Source organism: Myotis daubentonii, chromosome 6 (assembly GCF_963259705.1).
Source record: "Myotis daubentonii chromosome 6, mMyoDau2.1, whole genome shotgun sequence".
Lineage (NCBI taxonomy): Eukaryota > Metazoa > Chordata > Mammalia > Chiroptera > Vespertilionidae > Myotis > Myotis daubentonii.
Genome location: NC_081845.1, coordinates 57,615,102 through 57,626,319, shown reverse-complemented (window position 1 = coordinate 57,626,319; position 11,218 = coordinate 57,615,102). Strand labels below are relative to the sequence as shown.

The following is an 11,218-nucleotide window of genomic DNA, read 5'->3' as shown; positions in this document are numbered from 1 at the left end:
ATCAGGGCCCATTGGGGCTGGGCCTGTTGGGAGGAGGAGATGGCAGGAGGTTGGCCACAGCCCACCCAGATCAGGGCCTGATCAAGGCCCCTGATCAGGGCCCCCAATGAGGGCCGGGATGGCTGATGGAAGGGGCCATGGGCAATTGGCCGGCGGGCCCGCCCCTGATTAGGGTTGGGGTCTGATTGGGGGTGGGGCTGGCCATGGGGAGGGGGCCAATCTGGAGTGGGGCCAGGCAGGGCAAGGGGCTGCAGGAGATTGGCTGGCCAGCCCCGCCCCCTATTGGGGTGGGGAGGGTGATCGGGGTAGGGCCGGCCAGGGCAAGGGGCTGTGGGCCAATCAGGATGGTGGAGACCCATCAGGGGTATGGCCAGCTGGGAGGAGGTGCTTTAGGAGGTTGGATGGCCAGCCCCCCGCCCCCATTGGGGTGGGAGGTGTGATCAAGGGTGGGGCAGCAAGGGGGAGGGGCTGCAGGAGGTTGGCCACCCATCCCTGCCCCCTATTGGGGTGGGGGGTGTGATCAGGGGCAGGCTGGCCAGGGGGAGGTGCTGCAGGCCTATCGTGGTGGGGCGGGCTGATCAGAGCAGCAGCTGGCCGGGGGGGGGGGGGGGGGGGGGGGGGGAAAGGGAGGGAGCGTTTGGCCGGCAGGCCCCACTCTTGATTGGGTGGGAGAGTCCAATCAGGGGCAGGCTGGCAGGGGGGAGGGGCCACAAGGTTGACCGCCAGCCCCACCCCCTGATCCGGCCAGTTCGCTGCCCACAGTGGGCATCATAGCGACCAGTTGTTAGGTTGTTATGGCCATTACAGTATCTGTCTTTTTATATATATAGATAACAATAAAAGTGTAATATGCTAATTAAACCAGACAGCTGAACGACCTTCCAGACAACCTTTGGGACAAAGCCGGGGCCAAGGCAGTTGCCGTGGCTTCAAGGGCTGAGGCCCTTGCACGAATTTCGTGCATCGGGCTTCTAGTATCATGTATTCCATTATCCACATACCTTGGAAACAATTGTGTCCCAACCACAAATACCCGGAGTCCATAAGATTGTGTCAGCTAGACACCCACAATCCCAGCTATCCCTCAGTCCCACATGAACTTTAAAGCACCAGAAAGTTCAAGCTGTGTTTCTGGCCCCCATCTGAGAACGTGGCCTTCAAAGACCCCTTGTTGGCAATCACACCCACACAGGCAGGAGGGACATTGGTCTTGGCTGCTTGCTCCTATATTTGATTAGAAGAAAAATCCGATACAGACAACTCTCCTCCTGGAAAATGACTATTATACTATTTCAAATTATAATAAAATTCATTTTTAAAACTCAACAGTAAGATCTAGATAGTGTCCTGTTTTTATTTTAGTCATTTTTTAAACAACATTAATAAAAATAAGAAAACTATGTAACCATGACTATATAAAAACATAGTTTAAATTCTTCCATTGAGGATAATTTGTTTTTTCTTACAGTGAACTAAATGCTAATTCCCATGGGGATCATTTGGAAATTTAAAAAAGGAGGTGACAGACTGTCCCCATTGGCTCAGAGAGGTAATTTGACTAATAAGATCATGTTAATGAGTTGGAATCTCACCTACATATAATAGCTCAGCTCTGTCAGAGATGAATAGAATTTATTTTTTTTAATTCAAAAGGTCAAGCTAAGGTTTTTTAATTTCTGTAAAACAATATTTCTCAAACTATACTTTCTGGAACAGTACTGTCTTCCAAGTTAATAATAAGAATTATGCGAGCCCTAACCGGTTTGGCTCAGTGGATAGAGCGTCGGCCTGCGGACTGAAAGGTCCCAGGTTCGATTCCAGTCAAGGGCATGTATCTTGGTTGCAGGCACATCCCCAGTAGGGGGTGTGTAGGAGGCAGCTGATGGATGTTTCTCTCTCATCGGTGTTTCTAACTCTATCTCTCTCCCTTCCTCTCTGTAAAAAGATCAATAAAATATATTTTTTTAAAAAGAATTATGCGAGAGAAGAATGTTAATAATAAATCTGTGCCACAGTGAATACTACATCATCTTTTTTTCCCCCCAATTGACATTAGCACATTAAAGACCCTGAAAGGTCTAGCAGTAAAGGAACCTGCTTAACATTGTTTAGTCAAGTGATTCACAAAATCAAAGGGAGAATCTTACAACATCCCTGGGAACTAATAATTCTCTGGATGCACTAAAAGGTCAAATCTGCAAAAACACCACAGGATGGTCAGCAGGTTAGAGCCAAATTTGTAAAACTGTCTCAGATCCCCAATCAAAAAAAGGCAAAAAAATATGAACAGAAATCTCACAGAACAAGATATGTAAATGGCGAATAAACATGTGTAAAGATGCTCAAGATTAGTTGTCTTACAGAAATTGCAAATTAAAACAACAATGAGGTACTACTATTCAGCTGTTATAATGGCTAAAATCCAAAATCTAACCATCCCAATTGCTGTTGAGAATGTGGAACAGCAAGAACTCTCATTCGTTGCTAGTGGAAATGCAAAACGGTATAACCATTTGAAAGAGTTTGGCAGTTTTTTGCACTCCTAGGTACATAGTAAAAAACAAATAGAAAACTCACATCAATACAAAAACCTGCATGTGAATGTTTATAGCAGCTTTAAAATAAAAATTAAAAACAACCCACTGGCCCTGACGGGTTTGGCTCAGTGGATGGAGCGTCGGCCCGCGGACTGAAGGGTCCCGGGTTCGATTCCAGTTGGGGGCATGTGCCTTCGTTGCGGGCACATGTTCAGTGGGAGGTGTGCAGGAGGCAGCTGGTCGATGTTTCTCTCTCATCGACGTTTCTAACTCTCTATCCCTCTCCCATCTTCTCTGTGAAAAATCAATAAAATATATTTAAACAAACAAACAAACAAAAAAAACAACCCACTGTCCGGACTGGTGTTGCTTAGTCATTAGAGCATCAGCCAAGGCACCAAAGGGTTGCAGGTTCAATTCCGGTCAAGGGCATGTACCTGACCTCAGTTACAGGTTCATCCACACCCCTAGTCAGGGTGCATGCAGGAGGCAAACAGTCAATGTGTCTCTCCTTCTTCTTTCCCCCCTCTCTCTCTCCCCCTCCCTTCCTTCCATTCTCTCTGAAAATCAATAGAAAAAAATATTCTCAGGTGAGGATTAAACAAACAAAGCAATCAACTTATCCTTTAAAAGATGAATAGATAAACAAATTTTGGTGTAATTATTCAGGGACAAAATGTGCAATATTATCAGATAAAAAGGAATAAGCCATCAAGCCATAAAAAAACCACCTGTAAATATATCTTAACTGCATCTTGCCAAGTGATAAAAGCCAGTCTGAACAAGCTAAAATTCAACACGGTTCCAATTATGATATTCTGAAAAAAAAGAATTCTAAAAAGACCAGTTGTTAGCAGAGTTTCGAGGGAGTGTTGATAGAAGATACATAGCGGAGTTTTGGGAAAGTGAAACTATTTTATATGAAACTGCAATGGTGGATGCATAACACACTTGTCAAAACCCATGAGGCTTTACAGCACAAAGAGTAAACCTCAACACATGCAAGTATTTTTAAAAAATCACTTATGAGGTGTTGGGGATCCCAACATGGAATACAGAACCTGATTGTATCATTAAGGTATTAAACAATTTCACTGAAAGTACTAGGGGGAAGCTGTTGATGAAATAGTTTTAGAAATGAGTGAAAACAAGAAGATTAAAGGCAAAAGAAATAACATATGAAGACTGTAATCTGGTTAATTAAGTTGTTTCCTATAGTATTGCCTCTAAACAATTCTGATTCTGCTATACCACCTGGATACTAGAACTGAGCCATATGTCCTTGCTCTGTTAGCTGAAAGGACATGAAACAACACCACCCTAGTATCAACTAGCACATCTAACACCCAGATCTTGCTTTCTAATACCATCCTATCTTATAAAGAGACAATATGCTAATTGACCCTCATGTCATCACAAAGATGGCGGCACCCACAGCCAATAAGGAGAGGATATGCCCTCAAAGATGGCAGTGCCCACAGTAAATGAGGAGGGAAAATGCGAACTGGCTGCCCTGCCCTCAAAGAGGGCAGGCTGGGCTGAGGGACCCCCTCTTCCAGTGCATGAATTTTCATGCACCTGGCCTCTAGTCTATATATATAAAAGACTAATATGCTGTGTCCCTCCCTCCGTCTGACCAGTCACTATCATGCGCACTCACCACCAGGGGACAGACACTCAACACAGGAGCTGCTGAGCTGCAGTAACTTGCAGCAGCAGTGGTGCACCCTGAAACCAGAGAAGTGGGAGCCTGATTCTTTGTGGGGCCGCATGATTCCACCTTCGGCCGTGGATTACGTTGTTGCTGGGGCACTGTCAGCCCCGAATCTGGCTTACTGCATACTTCCGTTTGCGTTCCACACCCTGAATGACAGCAACTCTGCAGAGTGCCCTCTTGCACTTAGGACCCCTCGGGGGATGCCGGAGAGCCAGAAATATTTAGCAAGAAAATAAAGCATGCTGACTTGGCAGCACAGATACTAAAATTAGAGTGATACAGAGAAGATTAGCATGGCCCCTGCATAAGGATGACACACAGATCCTGAAGTGTTTCCTACTTTGTGCAGTGCCCTGGTGGGCGTCCTCACACCCTTTGATTAGCTGGGAGGAAATGGTAAAAAACAATGCATGGCACGCAATAGCAAAATTATGACTTTTCACTATAAAATTTAAAAAAAAGAAAAGAAAGCAGTATTGGATAATAACACAAGCATAAAATACATATCCAGAGTTCATAATAAAATAAATAAATACATACATACATACATACAAATCTCCCATACAGACATTCCCAAATAATTCATATGCCCCACTCCATAAGTTTGGGTTGTACATAGAGATTTTCTTCCAAAGAGTACAGGGAAGGGGAGAAAAAAGAGTCACTTGACAGGGGCACAAACATGACCTATCCAGGCAATCAAGGTTAACACCAACATTGATAAGCAAGGTATATATGATGGGATCAAATGGCACCATGCTCTTTTTTTCTGGAAACCCATAATCCCAGAAAAACATCACACAAGTCCTAATTAAGAAGTATTCTACAAAATGCCTGACCATTACTGAGAAACTGTCACAAGAGGAGCCTAAGGAGACATGCCAGCTAAATATAATGTGGCATCCTGGCTGAGACCCTGAAACAGAAAGGACATTAGGTAAAGCTAAGGAAATCTGAATAAAGTATATTAGTTAGTTAATAATAATATATTAATATTGGTTCATTAATTACAACAAATATACCATACTAATGCAAGATGACAATAACAGGAAAACTGGATAGAGGGCATATGAAAATCTCTATAGTTTCCTTGCAACTTTTCTGTAAATCTACAGCTTTTTAAAAATTGCATTTTTTACAAAGGAAGAAAAAAAACCCTAGAAAGATAAGCCCCAGAATCTTTATCAGTGATTGTGTTTTAGTGACAGATTTCAAGTGGCTTTTCTTTTTGCTTATCAATATTTTAAAAGCAGTACTATTGGATTTTGATTTTTAGCTCTTGGAGGCTTGACCATTAGCCTAATAGTCTTAGCGTTTGGTCTTTTGCATCTTCAGCTGGTAAGAGTTTTGGCTCTTATTAAGCAAGTGACACCTGTTACGACCCCAACGGAAGGATCCTACTGCATTGAAGATCCCGCCACCAGGAGCCGCAATCCCCAGATGTCAACCCACTGCCTGGTTTGCATGTGTCGGAGTTGCCAAGAAAGACACAACTCCCACAGAAACTGGATGGAACACTTTACTCACACAAGAAGAAACAGTAAGATCAGCCTCCATAGTGAGCTTTGACCCCACAGGGCCAGTGTACCTTGCCCCACAGCTGACACAGGACTGCATATACCCCCCTGTGCTATGGGTGAAGAACTTCCTTTTCTCCCTGCTAGGAACAGATATAGCAGTGGGGTGCCATATGCACACACTTTACTCAGAACAAAGAAGTACACATCAAACCCAGAACAGGGAAGAGATTCCCAGACAAGGTGATATGCCCAGCACAAGCTGTGAGGGGCTTATTATCTCCACATAAGGAAATGGTCTAGGCCCAAAGCACACTCTTACACAGCCCTGCAAGGGCCAGCAGGCTGTGCATGACTGCCTTCCCCAAGCCCCTTATTCATAGGAAAACACATCATACAGGGTAACCTCCTTTTGAAACAGGAGGTAAAGGAAATACATTATCTCATAGTGAGTGACAGAGGTAAGTCATTTTAAATATCAGGAGATTGCAGTGAGCCACTATTATTAGAAAAACAATTACTTTAGCAAATTAAATCTTAGGAATTATGCCAGAAAGATGGCTGCAAAATGCCTAGAAGTAGAATCTCCAGCTCTCAGAAACACAGTCCTCTGCATACAATAGAGAAGTCATAGGGAGTCCAACAGAGCAGAATTTCTTTCACCAACGAAGGCAGTTCTCCGAGGGGATACGAGAAGACATCAGGCCTACTGTTGGCTGATACAGGAATCCCTCTAGAACAGGGGTGGGCAAACTTTTTGACTCGAGGGCCACAATGGGTTCTTAAACTGGACCGGAGGGCCGGAACAAAAGCATGGATGGAGTGTTTGTGTGAACTAATATAAATTCAAAGTAAACATCATTACATAAAAGGGTACGGTCTTTTTTTGTTTTTTTGTTTTTTTGTTTTTTGTTTTATTCATTTCAAATGGGCCAGATCTGGCCTGTGGGCCAAAGTTTGCCCACGGCTGCTCTGGAATGTGTTCTTCACATCTGCCTGAAGTGCCAAACACCAATGACAACACTTTAGTTGCCATCAAGATGGCTGGTTTCATTTTCAGATAGAGTCCAAAGCAAGTTACATAAATAAGACTAAAATACTTAATGATGATGTGTTTATGGTTTGTAAACAGTGAATAATAATTGTGAATTGAGGAGACTGATATTATTTACATAATGATTGCTGTCTGTTTGTTGTCTAGAAAGGCTGTATGGGGATAGAAGTTAAGAGCATAAGTTCATATTCTACCTTGGGCAGTTATTAAGTTCTCAGTGCCTCAGTTTCTTCATTTGTAAAATGGAGATCTTTGTAGTCCCTATCTTACAGTTGTTGTAAGGGTTAAATTCAATTAATCATGTGTTTTGACATGTAGCAAGTTCTATATAAATGTTACCTGTTGTTTTAAGTAAGGGCACTCAGTGGCTTTTACTCTTTCACATTCCACTTGGATCTCTAAACCCAACATCATCTTGCCTCCTTCCCTCCATCCCTGCCAGCCTCTCACTGACTTCTCCATAACATAACCATTCTCTGAGTTACCCTGAAACAAAGCATATTAATTCTTTTCTTTTTCATTCCTCTTACTATTGAGTTGATTCAAGTCTACCTTTGGTTATGATTCTTGCATTCTCCCCTCCCCATTGATATCACTGACACTGAACTTAATCAATAGTCTATTATTAACTTTCTATTCTACTTCCTTCATCCACCTCAAGTCACTCACAGACAGATACCAGGCTAAGCTATCTTTTTATCTTAGTAACAACTTTGTTGAGATACAATTCACACTCCATAAAGCTCAAAGTTTTAAAGTGTGCCATTCAAAGGCTTTTAGCATATTCACAGACCTGGGCAACTTTCACCATTATCTAATTACAAACATTTTCATCATCCCTAAAAAAACTTCACACCCATTATTAGCAGTTACTCCTGGTTTCCCCCACGCCTAGTCACAGAAACCCCTAATCTAATTTCTGTCACTACGGACTTGTCTAATCTCTCATTCTTGCCAATACATTATTACCTATCTTTTTATTATAATCATCCTAGCAGGTATAAAGTATTATCTCATGGTTTTGCTTTGTATTTCCCTAATGATTAATTTCATGTACTTTATTGAACATTTGTACATATTCTTTGCAGAAAAGTCTACTTAAATTCTTCCCACATTTTTAATTGGGTTTCTTTCCTTTTTATTGTTGAGCTGTGAGGGATATAAGTTCTGGATATAAGTCCCTTATCAGATATGTGCTTTGCAAATATTTTCTCCTATTCTCTGGGTTGTGTTTTCAATTTCTTGATGTTGTCTATTGAATTCATAAGGGTTTTTCATCTTGATTCATTCCAATCTTTCTGACTTTCCTTGTATTGCATGTGCTTTTGGTGTCATGTCTAAGAAATCACTGACTATCCAATCATTGACACACCCATTAGCTCTGTGCTTTCTTCCGAGATTTTATAGCTTTCATCTTACATTCGGTTCTATGGTCCATCCGTTTTGAGTTAATTTTTTGTATGATATGAAGGAAGGGTTTAGTTTCATTCTTTTGCATGTGGATATTCAGTTGTCCCAGCACCATTTGTTGGAAATACTATTCTTTTCTCATTGAATTGTCTTGATACCGTGTTGAAAATCAGTTGACCATAAAGGTAAGGTTTTATTTCTGGACTTTCAATTATACTTTGTTGATCTGTATGTCCATCTTTATGCCAGTACTACACTGTCTTGATTACTGGCACTAAGTGGTAAGTTTTAAGTCAGAAAATGTATCCTCCAATTTTGTTATTTTTTAAGATTATTTTGGTTATTCTGGGTCATTTGTATTTTCATATAAATTTTTAGAATCAGTTTGTCAATTTGTGGGGTGCGGTGGGGAAACCTGACTGGGATTTTGAGAGGTTCCATTGGGATATGTGGGTTAATTTCAGGAATATTGCAATCTTCATATTATGTCTCCCAACCCATGAATATGGAATGTCTTGCCTATTATTTAGGTCTTCTTTAACTTCTTCCAATAGTGTTTTCTAGTTTTCAGAGTAAAAATTTTACACCTCTTTTTAAAATTTTATTCTGAGATATTTTATTCTTTTTGATGCTATTGTAAATGGAATTGTTTCCTCATTTCATTTTTTAATTTTTCAATACTAGACTACAGAAATAAAATTACATTTTGTATATTAATCATGTATCCTACAACCTTGCTGAATTCATTTATCTAACAATTTTAGTTAATTCCTTAGAATTTTACACATACAAAATCGTGTTATCTGAAAATTGAGATAGCTTTACTTCTTCCTTTCCAACCTGGATGCCTTTTTTTCTTCTTTTACTTGCCTGCTCTAGACCCCCAGTACAATGCTGAATAGAGTGGTGAGCACAGACATCCTTATTTTGTTCTTTGTTTTAGGGGGAAAGCCACCAGGCTTACACCATTTATGATGTTTGCTGTGGGCTTTTCATAGATGGGCTTTATCAGGTTGAAGAAGTCCCCTTCTATTTCTAGTTTGTTGAGTGCTCCCTTTTAAGTCATGAATTAAGTCATGAAACAGTGTCAGATTTTGTGAAACGCTCTTTCTGCACAGGTCAAACTTGATAAAGAGCAATCTGATTGTATGGCTTCAGTGCTCAAAGCCCTCCAATGGCTCCACACTGCCTACCAATTTAGCAGATTCTTCAACTCTGAGATGCGGTAACAGAATGAGATCCTTGGGAATCTTGAAACCAAATGGACATATTTTGCATGTGGGAGAAATGTGAATTTTCGGGGGAGCTAAGACAGTGGGCTGTGGAAGGCTCTAACCTCCAGAAACTATAAATGTGATGAGGTATCATTCCCCTGATTATGTTATGTTGTATGGCATAGCTGCCTTTAAGATAGGAAGAATCCAGGTGGGCCGGAAGTAATCACGTCAGCCTTTAAGATCAGAGCTTCCTCCCAGCAATAGCACAAGAGAAAGTGAGAGAAACTTAAAGAACTTGATGTGCAGTTTCTGGTTTAAAGATGGAGAAAGTCGATGAGAAAGGAACGCAGCAGCCTTTAGGAGCAACCCCTTGCTGATAGCCAAGTAACTAGAGTCTGTCAACAATATGAATGAGTTAGGAAGCAGAATATTTACCAGACCCTCCACAAAGGTGCCCAACTCAGCCCAGCTGGCATCTCGATTTTAAGCCTTGTGAGACCTTAAAACACAGGGATCCAGCTGAACTCACCCAGACTTCCAGTCTACAGAAGTGTGCACTCATAAATGGTATGTGCTGTTTTCAGCGTGTAAATCCATAGTAATTTGTTGTGCAGCAATAGAAAACGAATCCAAGGACTGATAGGATTCATTCACGTAGTAGCAGAGGTCAGCACATAGGAGATGCTTCTATGAAAAATAACCTCACAGGGTGATCTGATCATAAATTCCTAAGTGGGTAGGTCACACTCCAGGCATATTTCTTTGGTAAAATATTTATCTTTGCCTTAAGTAAGCCTTTTCACTGTTCCTGTGCATCTAGGTTAACACACCTTTGAAATAAGCTGTAACCACTCTCAAGAGAGCACAAAATCTTGTTAACTATCCCGTAACCCAATTCCCGCCTTACTTTGTCCCACCTCCATGAAATCTCTCTTATGTTTCCTCCGAATTTCAAATGCATAAAAGAAACTGCAAAACTGTTATTCTCTGGAGCATTTAAAATCTTGTTCTTTGGCATATGTCATCAGTTTGGCTCAAGTAAACTCTCATAAAAATTCTCCATGGGTTTGGACATTTCTTATGTGGACACGTGGAAAAGCAAGCATTGCTGGCCAGGAGACTTCTCAGCCATGTGAAATCCTTCCTTCGTTGAAAAATCTTGGACATGCCCAGCTGTCAGCAGTGTTCCTACGGTCTGGCACCTCAGAGGCATGACCATTTAATTTTATTCCCCACAGACAATGTACAAACATTCAACAAGGGAAGGAAATGGAAATAGGAAAATTTTTATAACTCGCTTTTTCGTTTGCTTGTTACCTCGTAACTTGCCCACTGGAGACTAAAGGAAACTCATTTGGATAAGAAGCAGAATAAGAAGCAGAAGGTTGCAATTGGATAGTATAACTGTCCATTATTTACTTATTAAAGAAGAATTCAATTATTTACAACAGTCAATGGTAGAAGCAATCCAAGTGACCATGGACAGATGAGTGAATATACAAAATGTGGCTTATACATACCATGAAACATTATTCATCCTTAAAAAGGAAAGGAATTCTGACACATGCTATAAAATAGATGACATTATGCTTAAAGACAGTATGCTAAGTGAAATAAGCCAGTCACAAAAGGACAAATATTGTATGATTCCACTTATAGGAGGTATCTAGGGTAGTCAAATTTATAGAGACCAGAAAGTAGAATGGTGGTTGTCAGGAATTGGGCGCAGGGAGGAATGGGAACTTTGTGTTTAATGAATACAAGTT

The 11,218-nt window shown here is 41.1% G+C and overlaps 1 non-coding gene across 1 annotated transcript; it reads left to right on the top strand.

Annotated features, from left to right (window-relative positions):
* The first annotated feature begins 4,493 nt into the window (after positions 1-4,493).
* Positions 4,494-4,599, top strand: LOC132237753 (U6 spliceosomal RNA). Its single transcript, XR_009453596.1, has one exon. It is a non-coding gene; the product is annotated as a U6 spliceosomal RNA (small nuclear RNA).
* The last annotated feature ends 6,619 nt before the right edge of the window (positions 4,600-11,218 follow it).